The sequence below is a fragment of the Chiloscyllium plagiosum genome, unplaced genomic scaffold (genome assembly GCF_037043375.1).
Source record: "Chiloscyllium plagiosum isolate Xiang-an unplaced genomic scaffold, Cpla_swu_hap1 HiC_scaffold_3, whole genome shotgun sequence".
In the NCBI taxonomy this organism is placed as follows: domain Eukaryota; kingdom Metazoa; phylum Chordata; class Chondrichthyes; order Orectolobiformes; family Hemiscylliidae; genus Chiloscyllium; species Chiloscyllium plagiosum.
The window spans coordinates 83,606,507-83,625,799 of record NW_028270141.1 but is presented as its reverse complement, the minus strand read 5'-3'; the positions used below and the strand labels follow the sequence as shown (position 1 = coordinate 83,625,799).

Below are 19,293 nucleotides of genomic sequence, written 5' to 3'. Positions count from 1 at the left end.
TATTATTTTTTGTGTCTCGTATGAGTTTTTTTCTACCATGCTTTGAATTAGTTTATTGTGTCTGGTGTGTAATGACGTCTTTGCAGTCAAACCTTTGTGTATTCCTGCAGAGATTCAGCAGGAGCTGGTTGAATCTCAGGTGGCCATGCTGTAGTTGGATGGTGCAGTTCATTATCTGATTCATTTACTGTCATCTCCACAGAAAGATTGGACGGATAAGCTATGACAATATCAACTGGATTGACTACAATATTGCAATTCCAACATGCTTAGCCATTCACACTAAACAACTGGCTCACCTCAAACCTTAGAGGAACTTTGACCAAGTAGAAACTGTAATCAGCCAAACAGATCAGACAGATTGCAGGTTTGATCTATATTATGTGGCGAATGAACTGATCTTGACCAGGATAGTACAGGTGAAGATAAGGAAGAAACATCTACATGATCTTCCACTTCTGTTTGTTGTCTCATGGTCCATACTATATCTGACTGAGTGTTGATATTTGGTAAGAACTAAACCATATTCAACCTTAATGACCAACATGCTGGGATTTACTCTTGAGAACAGAGTCAAGTTTCAAACATAATAATTGATCATTTGGGCAAGGTAGGACAGCCACCGGAGCCATGTTTTAGCAAGGGATCAATGTCTTCAAGAGGAGGAAATGGAATTCCTCATCATTTCTAATATAGCTGTTGCTGAATGCCATGTTGTTAAAGGTACTACCATCTGGATGTTATGTGCCTGGATGAAGCAATGCAGAGCAGCGACATCATGAGTTCAGTCAGCTAAATTGATTTCTGATTTACCATATTTGACATTTACTCAAAGTGTGTTCAGCAACATGAGGGACTGTCTAATACCCTCCTCACTACTAGCTGCAACTATTTTTTAAAAATCCACTGCATTCAAATGATGGATCATTTGCTTATTACACCTTGCTTTTTCCATACCTGTAGTAGAGTTGACAATATCAGCAGTGAGCTGCGCTGGACATTGGGAAGGTACTGGTTGCTGTGTATAAATCTTTGAGCAGATCACTTGATGTCAGTCATGAGGGCTATAGTTGCCATCATTCTTGAATTCAGCATCAGAGGGAGGTGATTTCCTTTGAGTTCCATCAGACTGTTGGAATTATGGATGATCAGATGTCTTTACTGCAAAATTCAGCTTCGTAGTGCCAGTTTAGGTGAAAGATGGTATAATTACATAAAAGATTCCAAAAGGACCACGTAGTTAATGTAGCTTAGAATGACTAAATATTAAAGAATAGAACACAGCCAGAAGTTAAAGTAAAATAAGTTTCTGCATAAACAAGTTAACTACTTTGCGTTACAAATAATTTTTATCTTTACAAATCCTCAGACACTTGCTAAGTCAATGTTTCCTTTTATTCCTATGAAGCATTAATTATAGATGGAATCACAATCCCAGAATAAAAGGTAAACCATTTGGGACTGCAATAAGGGTTGTGAATCCTTGAAATTCTCTTCCCCTGAGGGCTATCTATGCTCAATCATTGAATATTTTCAAGACAAGATTTTGGGGTACTATAGAATTAAGGAATATGGGGCTAGTGTTGAAAACTGGAATTGCAGAAGATGCAACTGAACAGTGAATCAGGCTCAAAGAACCAAATGTCCTATTTCTGATTCTTATAGTCACAATCTTAAAATAGAAAAATACAATCTTATTAAGTATTCTTGCAACAGCTGAGGTTCCCATGAAGGATCCTCCTTCTCAACCTCTCCCCTCATTTGAGGCATGATGACCGTGAGGTTAAGCCACCACCAGTCATCTCTCTCTCTCTCAGGAGAGGCAACCCTATGGTCTAGTAAGTCTATGGCAACTTGTATCTAAAATCTTATTGTCTGTAAAATATGTTCAAATGTCATTAAAGGTAAATGTAAACTATCTAAGTTGATGTCACAACTCCACTGCACTCAGATTTAGGTAGTGTGTGTTAAAAAGAAATGCCAAATCAGTTTGTCAAATGTGGTATAATACCTAGCAGAAATGTAATTGAAAAACAATAATACTGCAGGTGAGCATGAGCATTAACTTAAATCAAGCACTTATCAGTGAAATTGACAGGCATTAGACCAACTGTAATTTCAAAGCCAACAGAAGCTAATTTTTGCTGTAAATGTTGGTAAAAATCAGTTTCTAAGAGTTCATTTAACTCAATATACAGTTTCAGAAAGAGTGTAACAGCTGAGCATGAACTTTGCAAGCTCCTGTTGGAGTTAAGTCTGGACCATTTCCACTGTCCAGCCTCTTCTCCACTTTGCAATAGACACCTACTTGATCTCAGCAGAAACAAGTTGCAAGCTGACACTTGAAAGCAGGATGCTAAATGATGAAAGACTGTGTCACGGATACATGAGAAGACTGATGATTCTGAGGTAATGGTCATCAATGACAATGCAGGCTTGATGGGAGGCCATAAAGTCAGTAGCAGGTCAGCACCAGGCAGCAAACTCATGGCTGTGCATTAAAATCACATTGGGGTTCTACTGATGTCACTTGGTACTGATGACCCACTTCTGAGTCCCTTGCCCATCTGTGGGGGAGACCCTCTAACACTATCCAAAAACCACTTGTGGAAATGGTGCTGAATGTGACAGCCACCCAGACAATGTCCATCTAGTGCCAAGTGGCTTAAAGTGAGCTCTAGAGTTGAATCTTCTGACTCACCCCATCGCAACATAAAATTGTCAGAAATTATTCTATTTCAAAAAAATTGAATTGGTAGTATTAAAATAATGCATTTTGTGTAGCATTGATGGCCAGCTCCATTTATATTCAGGATACATTTGTGTTAATCAAACATTTTTTTGATGTTGCTCATTGTATGGGATATTCACAAAACTGGATATTCTGGTACTGCATCAGCATAACCTACCCGACCCTTTCAATACTGTCTAATATACTCTCCAATGCTCAAGCCCAAGGCACTTAATTATGAATTGTATCCTGCCAGTTCAGCAATCTCGACATTGTTGCCAATTCACAATATTTTGCTTTGTGAATTAATTTTTTTTCATCTTCATGTTCAGCAAATTAACTTCCTTCCAGGAGAATTTTCTTTTAAATAAATCCTGCTTTCCCATTGTCAAAGTAAGCTAGAGGTTTCAGAGGTACAAGGTTAAGTAATGCAGTAACACAAAGTTATTATATTTCTTATAGAATAGGAAAATTACCCAGGATGACATACCATGACTAGTACCACATATTTAAAAAATTTATTGGAAAACTGGTTATCAATAAACTGAGTGTTACAATGTATTAGAATGATATCAAGTCTTGCCTTTCAAGGTATTTTTTAAAATCTTTATCAGTGACCTCACCATCTGTCTTTCTCATGTTTTAATTTTTGTTAAACTTTTGCATTAAATGTCTTTGCAAGGTATTGCTCCATTTGATTCGTTATATTCATGGATCCTGAATAATTTCACACTTACCAATGCTGTTTCTAGGATTTTTTTTAAACAATTCTTGGGTTTCTCGGTTCTTCAGGAAGCCTAGATTTTCCAAGTGTTTGATTGCAGTCACTCTCCTCTTCTCAATTGATCTCTCAAATGTTTATTCAACTACATTTCAGAGATATGCTTTTAAAACAGAAAGTAATAGGCCTTAATTTTACAGGGAACATCTGGCATTCATATGGTGCTTTTCACAACCATTGGATATTCCAAAGTGCTTTAGGACCATAGGGAGCATAGAATTTGCCAGCCATTTGGCTCTTTGATCCTGCTTTATCAGATAATAAAGTCATGACAAATCTATTGGAGGTCTCAATTTCACCTTCCTGTCTGCCATTCAGACCCTTGACTCCCTTGACTGTTAAAAATCTACCAAACTCTATTTTGAATAAATTCAATGACTCAGTGACTCCACTATTTTCTTTGGACAAGAATTCCACATACTAATGACCTTCTGAGAGAGAGTAAAAACAAACATACAATTCTGACATAAAAGAGTAGTCTGCTTTTTCTTAAATGTGTTGCTTAATTCTGGTCATCATAAAAAGAAATATCTCCCCAGTATCAACTTTACCAAGTCCCCTCAACATCTTACATGTTTCAATAAAGGCACCTTTCATTCTCCTAAACTTCAATGGTTTAGGCCCAATCTATACAAACTTTATTCATAAGATTGTCATTCCTCGGAATGAGTTGATTGAATTGCTGCAAACTATTTATATGCATTTCTAACAAGGAGAACAAAATTATACACAGTGCTTCAGATTTAGTCTCACCAAGGCTCTCTTTGAGGATGAATTTCTTCCATTCTGAGATATCTAAACAGTTCAAAGCTGGATCCTGTATCCTGCCATGGTGGAGTGGAAAGTGGTGGGGGGTGGGAGGGAAGGGTGGGCGGGGGCACATGGTGAGGTGGGTGGGTAGAATGCTTGGATTTCCAGGCACATTTTGTGCTTGACCCACTTGGGCTGTCAGAGATGCTCAAGTTAGTTGGCACCTTCATGAATGCTTCTGGATAGTCTTGAGCAAGCAATTCCCATGGGTCTCTGGATAATATGACATCATTTCAGGAAGCTATTGAGGACATCATTGAATTGTTTTTGCTGCCCTCCTCCTAACCGCTAACAGAGATGGAGTTTTGAAGAGATGGTTTGTTCTGGGAAATGTGTGTCAGCCAAATGACTCACCCAAATGTAGCAGATTGATTGTAATCTGTGTCTTGATTCTCAGAATGTTGGCCTGAGGGAAGAAACTAATACTGGAGAGCCAGTCCTGCCAATTGGCAGAATTTCAAGGAGGCATCCCTGGTGATTTTTCTCTAGTGATTTGAGCTCTTCCTCAGATGGGCAAAAGCTGCACTGAAACACTAGAGGCAATGTCGATAGTGTGGTGTTGGAAAAGCTAGGGGGAATTTGAGTTTCGCCATTGAGGTCTGACCTCTCTGAATGGAGGCTGCCAAGGTATGTGGATTGATCCAGCCTGTCCAGAAGCTCTATAATGTTGCAGGAACATTTGTATTCCTTTCAGCTTATAATAAATGCCAATGTTCCATTGCCATCATCATCAAATTGCTGCTTAACACCAACATTTCCCAACTCACAGCTGCACCAGATTTCTCCCAGTGTCTGCCAAACCAGCAGTGCCAAAATATGGAGTGCTTTGTGTCCATAGATCGCCATCAATTCATAGTAGCATCAGAGAAAGACAAGGCATACTCCCTCATTACAGTACCAGTTGCCATATTGAAAGTTTACATTCCTTCCCCCAGTCCTTCTCCTGCCCCCACCCACAAACCATTTTTCGGGATATCGATGACATCACCAGTACTGTTTTACTCTCTTGTCCGGAATTGGAAAGATTTATCAATTTTGTTCTAATTTCCACCTGCTCTCACCTTCATCTGGTTCATCTCTGACTTCTCCCTCCCCTTCCTCAACATCTCAATTTCCATTTCTGCGGATAGATTGGCCACCCATATTCACTACAAATGCACCATTTCCCACTGTTACCTTGACTATATATCCTCACACCCTGCTTCCTGTAAAGATTCTATTCGATTCTCCCAGTACCTCCTATTCTGATAATGCCAACTTCAACAAGGGGTCCTCCGAACTGTCTACATTCTTCCTCAAGTGAAGATTCCCCTGCACCTTGATCAACAGGGCCTTCAGCCAGGCCCGACCTATCTTCTGCACTTCGACCCTCACTCCCTCTCTTCCCTCCTACAACAGCGTCAGGGAGCCCTTGTCCTTACCTATTATCCCAGCAGCATCCACATCTAGAGGATCATTAGCTGCTACTTCCACCATGTCCAGCAAGTACCACCAACAGACACATATCCCTCCCCGCTCCCTGTCAGCCTGCTGATGGACCAATTCTTCTGGGACACCCTGATCCACTCTTCCTTCACTCCCAACATGTCTCCACCTCATGGCACTTTCCCCTGCAATCACAGAATGCCTGCATGTCACTCAATCTAGTCTACTGTGTTTGTGCCCACCAAATGGTCTCCTCTACATTGGAAAAACAAAGCACAGACAGGGTGATCACCTTGCAGAGCATCGACATACTGTCCACAATCAAGACCCTGAACTTCCAGTTGCCTGCCACCACAACACACCATGTTCCCTGGCCAATATCTCTGTTTCAGGCTTGCTGCAGTGCTCCAGTGAAACTCAGCACAGACTGGAAGAACAACACTTCTGCTTGGGATCTCTGCAGCCTTCTGGACTCAATATTGAGTTCAACAAGGTTAGTGCTTGAGCATGTCCTTCTCCCAATCCTCACACACCAGACCTTGTCATCACATGGGTTGCTACCACACACAAGCTACTAATTGTCTCTATTAGCAGCTATTCATTCCCCCAGACTGACCATTATCCACTCTTTTACCTGTCCAACTGTTTTTCTCTCTGTTTGGGCTCTATCTCCACCTGTCGATTGCTCCTCCCCCATTGCCCTCATCCTATCTTCTGCATAAATACCAACCTTTTCCGAGTGATCAACAGTTCTGAAGAGGGGTTACTGAACCTGAATGTTAATACTACTTTCTCTCTACAGATGCTGCCAGACCTGCTAAGTTTTTCCAGCAATTTCAGTTTTTATTTCTAATTTCCAGCATCCTCAGTTCATTTGGTTTTTTTTTTAAAGTTTATATATCCAGTTTGAATGTTGTTAAACAAGTAGGTGGGCAAGTGGGTAGATGGGTGAGGTGGATAACTAGGTGAGGTGAGGAGCTGGAAAGTCAGGTCTGGTCAGAAGGGTAGTTAGAGAGTTGGAATGGTGGTCGAAAGATCCAGATGGTAGCCAGAGTGTATTAAGGGGGTTGGAGGGAGCTTGTTTGTGATTGAGGAATAGTTGTATAGTTACCCAAGAATATTAGACCATGTTTAATCTGCCTATCATTTCCTGGGTACCTGTCAGATCAGTACATCAGATCTCTGCCAAGTCTCAAACTCTAACTCAAAGTCAGAGACATTTTGCAGAAGATTCCAGTGAGGAAGGGAAGTTGAAAGTTCATAGAAAATTTCCACAGAGGTTGACACGCCAGGACTTTCACAGGGTCACAGTGCGCTTCTCAGTTGTACCAATGGTCTCTAACAACCTAAAGACCAGATGATCTGACACAATCTACATCCCGTAATTGACCAACCAATGGAGAAAGTAGTTATTCAATGGAGTGGCTCTAAATCAGAAAATAATAGACACAGCATCTTAATTTTCTTCTTGCTCTTCAAATTGCATGTCTGGCTGTAAGATTATAGTGTGTGTTATTTTTATCAGACATTTCCTTGAAGAACTCAAAAATAATTGCACTAATTATATATCCCACTCTAACCTGAACCATGGCAACTTATCATCACTTCCCTCTGGATCCAATTTGAAACAACTCTAGTTCACAGCTACCTACATCTCTGTCATTTTATTAATCCTTAAGGAGAATGTACACTCATGTTATTAATCCTCAAGGAGAAAAGTGTTCTCAAAAGAATGTAAGTATCTCCTCCTCTGTATTTTGATTGTCTGATTAGAGATTTTTTTAAGTTATATTCTTAAACAGTAATGCACTGAGAAATCAAATGTATCATGTGTCCTTTGATTTAATTCAAAGTTTATCTGTTTAGATATCTTAACAGTTGAACCTTAGTTGCTAATCTGTGTTTCCACACTGGGAACCTCATAAAATGGTTTACAAAAATTTCAAGCATGTTCCCAGTTTCAGCATATTATTTCTAAACATAATAATGTGTGGCAAGATAAACCTCAATGGCTTTCTTTTGTGAAACATTGCCGATTTCCACTTGAGTTGACAGGTTTTTGTTCTGTACACCATTCCTTAGTTCCCAATTAAGGTGACTAAATGTGGTGACAGTATCATCAGTTTTATTACCAAATCTGAGCACATATATGTTTCAAAGATTATTTGAAGCTTGTTCAGCATGTCATCTTCTCAAAACTAATTTTTCATTTGCTTTGTTTTTGAGTTGTTTGTAAAATTACTAATCAGTAGTGCTTTGAAGCATGTATAATTTAGGGAAGGAGCATTGTGGTGTTATGAACCAGACCAAATCCTTCAAAATATATTAAGAAGAAAGCCTGAACCCTAACTTCTTCTTATTTTAAAGATAAGACGAAGGTATGGTATTCCAGATGCAATTCCATTCGTCAAACTTCTGACTTTAAGCAAAACACACTATTTTTGCTACAGTTAAAACACAGTTGGTTCTGATATAATGGATAGTTCTATTCTTTTGCGATCTCGCATTATAAGAAAATCGCACAATAGCCACACCATTTAAACTAATGGGGCCGGAATCACGTTATAGCTAATATAGGTAAGGAAAGTTCGCATTCTACATAATATATGTATGAATTCTTCAATCACGTTAAAGCCAATTCGCATTATAGCAGATCCAACTGTACAGACAAAATAAAAATAAAAGAATTGGCTTAACTGTAACTCTATTGAATTGCTTAATAAAATAATATATAAAAACTACTATCATTTAACTGTTCTAATATAGTAACATCCCATTAACATAAACCAAAGAAAAACTGCAGATGCTGTAAATCAGAAGCAAAAACAGAAATTGCTGGAAAAGCTATCAGGTCAGGCAGCATCTGTGGAGAGAAATCAAAGTTAACATTTTGGGTGAAGTGACCATTCCTCAGAACTGTGGTATAAAAATAGAGTGTTTTTCTTAAAGTCAGTTGTTCTGAGGAAGAGTAATTTGTTGCAAAATGTTAACTCTGATTTCTCTCCAGAAATACTGCTAGACCTGCTGAGCTTTTCCAGCATTTTATTTTGTTCCCATAATCTCACCCTTGACAATGGCAAATTCAGTAAAATAGATTGTCTCATGTGTAATTCTAGCAGCAAGAAGAGAACCCCAGCTTTTAGCTCTAACTCAGAGAGAACTAAGTGCTTCCACATCCAGCTTCAAGACCCCAACAAGTGCAGAAAGCTAAAACTAAAAATCCTGGTTCTGTGGGAGTTTGATCATATCTATTCAGGCTGCTTCTATTGTTCCAATTGAAAAAAAAATCCCAAGGCCGCACAAACTGTTTACTTTATTGGCTTTGAGTAGACTGCTCGTCAAGTCTGTCTCAACCTTTCTTTGTAAAATAAGCCAGGACAGAATACACCTTTTAAAATCATAGTATCATCACAATAGTAAAAGATTAAATCCTAATGTCCAGCGGAACCAAAGCATGAACTCATTTCTTCTGTCTTAATCTGATTAAAATCTTACAAAGGGAAGTACTACAAAAAGCAAAAAGAGAAGTAAAATTGAAAATACCGAAATGTCAACAATATGACCATGCCTAACCGTGTGGAAATAGACATTTAAAATTGTACTGTGCCAGTAATGGAAAATTAGTGTTCTGCCACAAAGATCTTAAATATTTGACAGCAAATGATTGTTAATTAGTACTTGACAAAGTTATGCGAGTGCACAGTAAGCTTACCCTGATCATGTCAGTACTTTTGATGCACGTCGACATATGTTCATATCATAAAACATGAGGTGAAGTTACACAAATTCAAAGTTATCAACCATTACATTATTGAGAAAAACATTTTAAAAAAGAAATTAACAACAGAGATGGATGAAGAAATTGGTTTATTTAACTTTTAGCGCAGAGGGTAAACTGGGCAGCATTTTGCAATCGTCCAGGGTGGGTTGTCCAGTGGGCAGAGGGTGAAATTGGGAAAATCTCAGTCCTGTCCCCACAACAATTTAACACATGGTGGGGAGGCGTTGTGGAAGGCTATCTCATCCATGGACTAACTGAGACCTTGCAAGAGTGTCTTAGCATTCCAGATGTAATTTTAACAACACTGGGCAGAGGCTGGCACCATGGGGCCGATATATCTCACTCCTCAGGGCAGTTAGTGGGAAACTGGGATAAGCTCTTTTATTGCCTGCTCAGGCCCATCTGACGTCACCCTAATGTTTCCTTCCACCTTGCGTTTCCTCTCTCCTCCTGCCTGACACTCTGGATTCTAGCACCCTTCATAGCCTGGTTTTCCCAAATCACCATTCCCAATTTACCTCCCCAGCAGTGATATGTATTGAGAACTCCTGGTGATACTGCTGGGAGCAGAGAGCTAACAGTCAATCAATTGGTGATGAAGTTGCCAAATGGGTGGCCATTATGTTCTGCTTATTATGCGTTGTTCTCTCCCCCCACCCCCACCACCATTATCAACAACACCCCCACCCCCAACAAATGGGGAGTCATGTGCCTGGAAAGGAGGACTCTACTGAAACGGACTGGGTAGTCACCCTGAGTGATACTGCAGTCTCTGCAGGCCCTTCAGTCTTGAGCAAAATGTCAGCAGAGTTGGCCCTCAGTTGATGACCTAAGCAACTTAATTTGACACGGCGCATGACTGAGCTGCAAATAATCCTACTCTCACCCTCTGATTTTGCCAGCCATCCCATGCCACAATCAGTTGTCAGTAGTCTGTGAAAGTTCAGCCCAATGCTGCTTTTCCAAGCCATTTCATGTCACTTTTCTCACCTGCAGGACAATGTTTTGCAACCTTATCAGCATACAGTGCAGTCCTGCTAAATCCATGGCCATTGACTAGTCATCACACGCTTAAATAACTGTCAAAACGTTGACATGGTTCCAAGCCCTAACCAATCCCTGGGGTTTGGTTTTTCAAAATGCTGGGGATCCTGCTACCTGCTTATTCACAGGAGAATCTTATTGTTTTGATTGTGTTCTCACTTTCACTTTTAGCCTGAGAATAATTAAGCTGATGCAGTGTTTCAACCATTTTCTGTATAAAAAGCTGAAAATTTTGCACAAAGACTTAGTCAGATGGAAGAGATTAATATAAGTGGGCTTGTACGTCAGAAGAAAATTTTCCTTGTACTTTTCTGGGTCCATTTCTTATTAAATCCAGGGATGTGGTTTGAAATAAGGCAGGCAAGACATCTAATTCATTATTCAAAAGGTGTAGTGAGTACTCCCTTCTTCACTCCTTCAGAAAAGGCATTCAAGCACAACCTGTCATACATACATGGGAATACATCCTCTGGTAAAACTGGATGGTTTTGCAGTGCTAATGTGCTTTCTATAAAATATAAATAAATATTAATAAGCTGAATAGTGAAGCTCTATATTTCTTTGTCATTTTCATGACCCTATATTCCAACAGCAGGAGCCAAGGTTATGCTCCAGACTGCATTTTATATATCCAGAACCTTTAAAACATTTAATTTTTCATCATTTAAGAAATCTAAATGTAATGTGTAACAATTTAAATTATACAATATGTCTGTGGGATCACATCCTACAGAGTGAACCTAACTGTCTTTAAAATGTTAAATAGTACAGAAGGTGTTGTTTATTCACTGGACAGTTTTACTTTCTCCCTATGAAATATTAGGCAGCAATAGCATTTCTTCAGCTAAGATATCATGGTTTAACTGTCAAAACAGAACCTTTGAAGTTTAAAGCAAAACGATAGCATGCCCAGTTAGTTAACACCATTCAGTATTATATGCAGTTTTTGTTTCCCAGTCTGTTAATTTCAAAACACTGACTTTGCAACCTGAACTTGCTTCTCCCACCATTGCATTGCACAACACTTTATTTAAAGTTTCCTCGAAAGTTAGAATTATTTCTGAACTCAATTGTATAAGGTGCATCCATTCTGCCCAAATCTCTGCCATCAGAAATTATTGTTAATCACAAGGATGTCAAAATTCCCAATACGAAATAAGCAAAAATACAGAGGTTAAGTTCCTCCCATTTTGTAGGAAGCAGGCTGGTAGAAAAGTGTTAAAAGCTCTTTATTGATTTGTACTTGAATTGAAAGCCACACACTGATGTAAATGAAAATGTGTCAAGAGTTGATATTGATTTTTTTTAAAGTGAGACTATCCCTTGGGAAATCCTGATAACCACACCACTGCACTTGTCAGAAAGTGAAATAAGACCCCTTTCTAGCAGGCTACACATGTCCAATCAAATTTCCTTTCTTTTGTATATAATATTTCCACCATGTTGAGTGTCTGCGATCAGTTAGAATATGTTGTATTGAAATGCCAGAAGAAATCACAAAGCTATTCAGTGAGATTTTTTTTGAAAAATGGTACATTAACTCACAATTTATACTGAATATACCTCAAAGGATAGGAAATATGCTCCATTTTAGAGATTGTGGACCTTCTTAATTAGTTATAAGCAGTAGCTGTAGCACTGGGGTGGGATGGATTATTAAGAAGCCAAATGTTGAAGGTAAGTTCACTTTATTTAATTATAAAGATAGTACACACAAGTCCTGAGACAAGCTGGTAAGCACATTATCCAGTTTGGATCAGAGTTAATAAAAAGGGTATAAAGTCTCATGAATTATGCAATTTAAAGCATATTCTGTCTAGGATATGAAACAGAGATAATGCAAAATGGAAATAAGTATATTATCTCGGAAGGAAATCATCTGGTGATTAATGTTATTCCACAGAATTCTTCTAAGAAAAAGGGAAAGAATGCTTTGTCTTTGATTCCAACGTGTTCAGGCTGATTGTATTTATCCCCCGAGGTAACTGCAACATTTTGTTTGTCTGCAGATTATGATTGGCCCTCCCTACTCCTGACCCTGTACTTACAGTGATAGGATGCTCCTGGGAAGAGCTAGGCTGGTTAAAAAAAAGCATGACAGAGAGATTATATGAGTGCGGAGGAGTCTGCTTTTTTTTCTCTCCTTACCTGACAGTTGAAGCAGCTGTGGGCTGATAACACTCCTCTGCAATGGATATTATCTGTTTGCACAGCTTATTTTTCATTTTAAACATCAAATATGTTGGTAGACAACAGAAAAACTATCTCTGAGGCAGGAGTGAACAAGTGTGAGAGTCAGTTATTCTTTAGAGATAATATCCTCGAAGTGATGAGTGTGCATGCAGACTTGCTGATCCACTTGCAGAAGTTTGAAGCATGCACAGTTTCCGTTCTTCACACTTGGAAAGGAAATTGGGAATTAGCTGACAGACTCAAATCAGAGCCATGTGCAGCTTGACAAGCGAAAAATGCAATAACTAAAATAGAAAGGATTATCAGTGGAAGGGGCTGTTGACAGCTATAAGCTTGTGGGGGTTAGTCAGTTCCACATTTTCTAATGATGTATTTTTAAATCTGCAATGAAGCAGTGAGCACAAATAAAAATCTTATGTAGAAGGTTTGCTGAATTGAACATATCAGGATGGGGATTTATTGTAAGTGATTTCAACTTTAAAGTTTGGAGTTGAAAATTACAAATTTGAAAATTCCAAGACTAATCAGATTTTAACATTAACAGATTAATCATGGTAGACTTGGGATCAAAGAACTTGTATTTAGGAAGCAGTTTTCACAGTCTCATGACTTAGCAATTTTACATTAGAGTAATCTGAAGTATTGTCATTTCTATATGAAAATAGGGCTAACAATTTGTCTTCAGCAAGTTTACACAAACAGCAATATGGTACATGCAGTTCATCCATTTTAATACAACAATTGTCCAGGACAGTAGAAGGAACTCACCCATTCTCCTTCATAATAGTGCAATGGGATCATTCAACTGAATGTACAGACTGATTTAAAGATGAAATTCAATTAGTACTTTTCTACGATGTATCCATTATACAATAACCCAACTCCCTAGCATTTTCTTTAGGCAGGCAATATATAGCTTTCAACAATAAAATCTACTGGAGCCTCTCCCTACACAATGACTTCTTCAACCCACCAATTGCACTCCTTCCCTTGGGCTAAACTACATTGTGAAATCCACTATGCCAAGGAATAACAGCTAAAGTAGAAGGATTAGCGGGAGAAAATGTTCACCTACCAGAAATAGTACTCTCATTGTAGACTCATAAGACCATAAGACATAGGAGCAGAATTAGGCCATTCAGCCTATCGAAACCACTCTGCCATTCAATCATGGCTGATAGGTTTCTCAACCCCATTCTCCCACTTTCGCCCTGTAATCCTTGATCCTCTTGATACTCAAGAACCTATTTATCTCAATCTTAAATATACTCAATGTCCTGGCCTCCACAGCCTTCTGTGGCAATGAATTCCATAGATCCACCACTGTCTGACCCCATTGTACATATATTTGGCTTGATCTTCCATGGTAACAGAAAATCTATTTAAACCATTTTTGGATGGGTTGCACCCAATATAAGTGGCATTACTAAGATCAACCACACAACACCAGGTTATAGTCCAACAGGTTTAATTGGAAGCACACGAGCTTTCGGAGCGCCACTCCTTCATCAGGTGGTTGTGCTGAAGGAGCAGCGCTCCGAAAGCTAGTGTGCTTCCAATTAAACCTGTTGGACTATAACCTGGTGTTGTGTTATTTTTAACTTTGTACACCCCAGTCCAACACCGGCATCTCCGAATTAAGATCAACCAGACTGCTTCTGTGGTCAAGTTCAAACAATGACTCACATTGTCAAGGTGAGTCTGCTAACTAAACTTTAAGGTGGGATCAAAGAGCTTCATGTAGCCACTGACAAGACTATTGCATGGCTCTGTAATGATATGGGTGCTGAGTGATTAAGTATTAGTAGCTCTTGTATCTTGGTGTGATCTACATTGCTGATAGAGACAGTCAAATTAAAATAATCTAAATGTAGCAACTTTGGGATGTGCAAAGTAGGTGGGAAGTCCAACTGAGTAGATGTACAGGTGCTATATGCAACATGGGAAATCTATTTATTGCAACACTATTCCTCCACATGCTTCAAATCATTTTCATGTCTGCTAAGAACAGAACAGGACTCCAGCTGTGTTAGAGGTGAAAGTGAGGTCTGCAGATGCTGGAGATCAGAGCCGAAAATGTGTTGCTGGAAAAGTGCAGCAGGTCAGGCAGCATCCAGGGAACAGGAGAATCGACGTTTCGAGCATAAGCCCTTCTTCAGGAAGGGCTTATGCCCGAAACGTCGATTCTCCTGTTCCCTGGATGCTGCCTGACCTGCTGCGCTTTTCCATCAAAACATTTTCGGCTCCAGCTGTGTTAGGCCAATGGAATTTTTAAGAAATTGGCTTTATGAAGTTGGGGAAAAGTCTTTCTACTTATAAATGTTTGAAACTGGATGATTATGATAGGGGAATTTAATCTGACCTTTATACTCCTAATTAAATCGAATCTTTTCCACTCACGATGTATTGTGCTGAACTAATGTTAATACTACGTGTTGGGATTTGGATTTCAAACTAAAGGTAAATGTATGTCAGTCACGTTTAAGAAGGTAGATTTTTATAACCAGTTCAGAAAGTCATTTGGAACAGTGACCTTAGTGCATCAATTCCAAGGAAGTATGTAACTGTGGTAAAGTGCCGAGGAGAAAGCCTATATTATAATAGATGGAATGCTTATTTGGCAGAGTTTACAATGTAACTGACAGCCATTTGTTCAGTTTTGATTTCAGAGCAAATTATCAGTAAGCTTCGCATGGTCAGGAAGAAGCGATCTCATCGAAAGTGAGGCAAGGCCCAAGTGAATATATAGTTTGGGGAATTTGGAGGCAGCAGGGGAATAGAACTGGAAATTTTCTTTTCCTCTCTCCCTTTTAGAAGTTTATACTTCATAGTCTAGTGAAAAAGTAAATAAATTCACTGACTCAACTGACTGAGGAACAGTTATCAGTCGAACTCCTGAACAGCTCCTCAATATGCGGTGATTGCTACAGAGTTTGCTTCAACTCTGTTTAAGAGAGAACCTGCTGAAAGCTCATGACCAGTAAACTTGACCAGACTATGATTCGATGGAGTCAAATACAGCCTGACTGAGCATATACAATAGTCAGGGATTTCAGGGGCAGTGTGGGAATTTGGTGCAGAGGGGAAGAGGTGCTTTTTGTTTTGCATATAACTTGAGGCACAGCAGATAAGAAGACAAACATCAGAGGGGGGCAGTCAATGCAGAACTCAGAGTATTGTACTAAATATGCTCAGTAAAAAAACAAGGTAAATGACTTCATGGTGCAGATTGAAATTGGTAGCTACAATGTTGTACAAATCACAGAGATGTGACTGCAAGGGGATCAGGGCTGGGAGCTAAATATTCAAGGATCCACATCCAATCAAAAAGACAAGCACATGGCCAGAGGGGAAGGGTTGCCTTGTTCATAAGGAGTGAAATTAACTTGATGGCAAGGAGTGATATGGAGTTGGAAGGTGTAGGATCTGTGTGGGTAGATTTGAGAAACAGCAAAGGAAAAAAGACCCTGAGGGGAGTTGTGTACAGCCATCTTAGCAGAATTCAAAGGGGAAGAAAATAAATCAGGAGATAGAAAAGGTGCGTAAGAAAGGCAATATTACAATAATCACGGGAACTTCAATATGCAGTTGGACTGAGAAAATCAAGATTTCAAGAAAAGGAATTCATGGAATGTCTATGAGATGTTTTTTTTTATCCAGCTTATGACATAGCCTGCTAGGGAGCAGGCATTTCGAAATTTAGTGATGTGCAATGAAGCAGACGTGATTCAGGAGCTTAATGGGAAGGAACCCCTAGGGGGCAGTGACCAAAATCTAATAGACTACACCTTGCAGTTTGAGAGGGAGAAGCTGGAATCGGATGTAATTGTATTACAACTGAGTGAAGGTAATCACAAAGACATGAGGAGGATCTGGTCAGAGTTGATTGGAAGGGGAACCTAGCAGGGAAGACAGTGGAACAGCAAATGGCAGTAGTTTCTGAGATAATTCAAGAGGCATAGCAGAAATTCATCCCAAGGAAGAAGAAACTTACTAAGGGGAGGATGAGGCAAACATGGCTGATGAGGTGAGTCAGGGACAGCATAAAAGCAGAAGAAAAAACAAACAATGTGGTGAAGATTAGTGGAAAGCCAGAGGAGAGGGAAGCCTTTAAAAACCAACAGAAAATAACTAAAAGCAATACTGGGGGAGAATATGAAATAAGATAGTCAACTAGCTAGTAGTGTAAAAGAAGGTTGCAAGAGGTTTATGTTAGATATATGAAAGGTAAGTGGCCATTGGGCTGCTGGAAAATCCCACTAGAGAAGCTGTAATGGGGGGACAAAGAAATGGCGGAGGAATTCCCAGGAACTTTGCATCAGTCTTCATTGTGGAGGACACCAGCAGCATACCAAAACCTTAAGAGAGTCAGGGGGCAGAGGATGAGTGTAGTGGTCATCACAAACGAGAAGGTGCTTCAGAAAGTTGAAAATGTCTGAAGGTGGATAAATTACCCAGACCAGATGGACTAGCTCCCAGAGTTCTGAAGGAATAGCTGAGGAGATTGTGGAGGCATTGATGGTGATCTACCAGGAATCACCTGAATCAAGGAGGGGCACAGAGGACTGGAAAACAGCTAACGTAACAACCCTGTTTAAGAAAGGAGGGAGACAGAATACAAGAACCCCAGGCTGCTTAGCCTGACTTTGACCATTGGTAAAGTTATCAAATCCATTATTAGGAATGATTACAGAGTACTTGGAAGGGAAAAGTAAAATAGAGCTGAGTCAGCATGGCTTTGTCAAGTGGAGGTCATGCCTGACAAATCTGCTATTTGATTTGATTTGATTTTTGTCACGCGTACCCTGCATTTTGTTACAAAATATGGTTAAAAGGATTCTTCAGTGTTGCCACTCTACAACACTATAAAAACAACAGAAAAATAAACCAAAACATAGAACGTAAAGGCCAAAAAATAAATAAATAAAGAAAGAGTGTTCCACTTGACAATCCTTCTCATTTAGTGCTCCGCCATGGGCCTCATGCCTAGGCATGAGTTCCCTTCACTGTACTGCTGCTGGAACGAAAGCTGGCATGCTTCAATGCCATCTCACCTCTAATGATGCCCTCGCCACTATGGGTCCTCGCTGGACCTTGCCAATGCGGATTCCACCAATGCCGTTGAGTACCGCACCAACCCAAACTCAATTCCCCTGCTCCAGGCCCACTTAACTGATGCAGCTGCAGCTGATGTTGCTGGGTTTCATACTGGCCCAAATCTGCCTCCGCTGCTGCCTACACAAATCTGCATTGGATACCAACACAACCAGGAACCCTAACTAGCCTCTGATGCTGCAGCAGCGATGAATTGGCACTAGGACAGCTTCAGGTCTTTGAGGGAGTAATGTGCAAACTAGACAAAGGAGAACCGGTGGACATGATCTATTTGCATTTCTAGAAGGCCTTTGCCAAGGTGCTGCACAGGACGCTGCTCAATAAGATAAAAATCTATGGTGTTAGCACATGATACGGGTATGGATAGAGGATTGGCTGACTGACAGAAGGAGAGAGTGGGGATAAAAGTGCCTTTTTCAGGATGGCAGCCGGTGACTAGTGGAGTTCCACAGGGGTTAGTATTGGGACCATAACTATTCATTTCATCCACGATCTAGGTGAAGAAACTGAGGACATTGCTACTTAGTTTGCAGGTGACAAAGCAGTAGGCGAAGGAACAGATAGTGTTGAGGAAGTGGGGAGTGTGCAGAAGTACTTAATATGCTGGGTAAGGGGGCAAAGCAGTGGCAAATGGGACAGTATAAAAATTAAGCACTTTGGTCAGAAGAATAGCGGCACAGACTATTTTCTTAAAAGGGAAAGGCTTTGGAAATCTGAAGCACAAAAAGTGTTCTACTTCAGGATTCTCTTAAGGTTAACATCCAGGTTCAGTTGGCAGTTAGGAAAACAAATGCAATGTTAGAATTCATTTCAAGAGGGCTAGAATACAAGAGCAGGGATGTACTGCTGACATTATTTAATACTCTGGTCAGACCGCATTGCGAATACTGTGTGCAGTTTCGGCCCTCTATCTAAGGAAGGATGTTCTGGCCTTGGAGGGGCTCCAGAGATTTACAGGAATGATTCTGGGATGAAGGACTTACTGGATGAAGAGTGGTTGAGGACTCTGTGTCCGTATTTGATGGAGTTCACAATGAGGGAGATTTCATTGAAACTTACAGATACCCAGCTAGCATGAATGTGAAGAAGATATTTCCACTAGTAGGAGAGACTAGGACTCAAGAGCACATCCTCAGAGTGAAGGGACAACCCTTTAGAATTTAGATGAGGAGGAATTTCCTCAGCCAGAGGGTGGTTATTGCCACAGAAACCTGTATAGGCCAAGCCATTGATTGTATTTAAAACAGAGATAGATTGATTCTTGATTCATTAAGGATCAAGGGCTACAGGGTTAGGGCAGGAGAATGGAGTTGAGAAACATATAATCTAGGATTAAATGGTGGTACAGTTTTGATGAGGCCAATGGTGCAATTCTGGTCCTATATCTTATGGTTTTATGGTTCAATATCTCAG

The 19,293-nt window shown here is 39.8% G+C and overlaps 1 protein-coding gene across 3 annotated transcripts in view; it reads left to right on the top strand.

The window, feature by feature from the left end:
- LOC122545831 (heparan sulfate glucosamine 3-O-sulfotransferase 5) overlaps positions 1-19,293 on the top strand; it is a 257,052-nt gene that overhangs the window by 137,252 nt on the left and 100,507 nt on the right. The window lies entirely within an intron of this gene.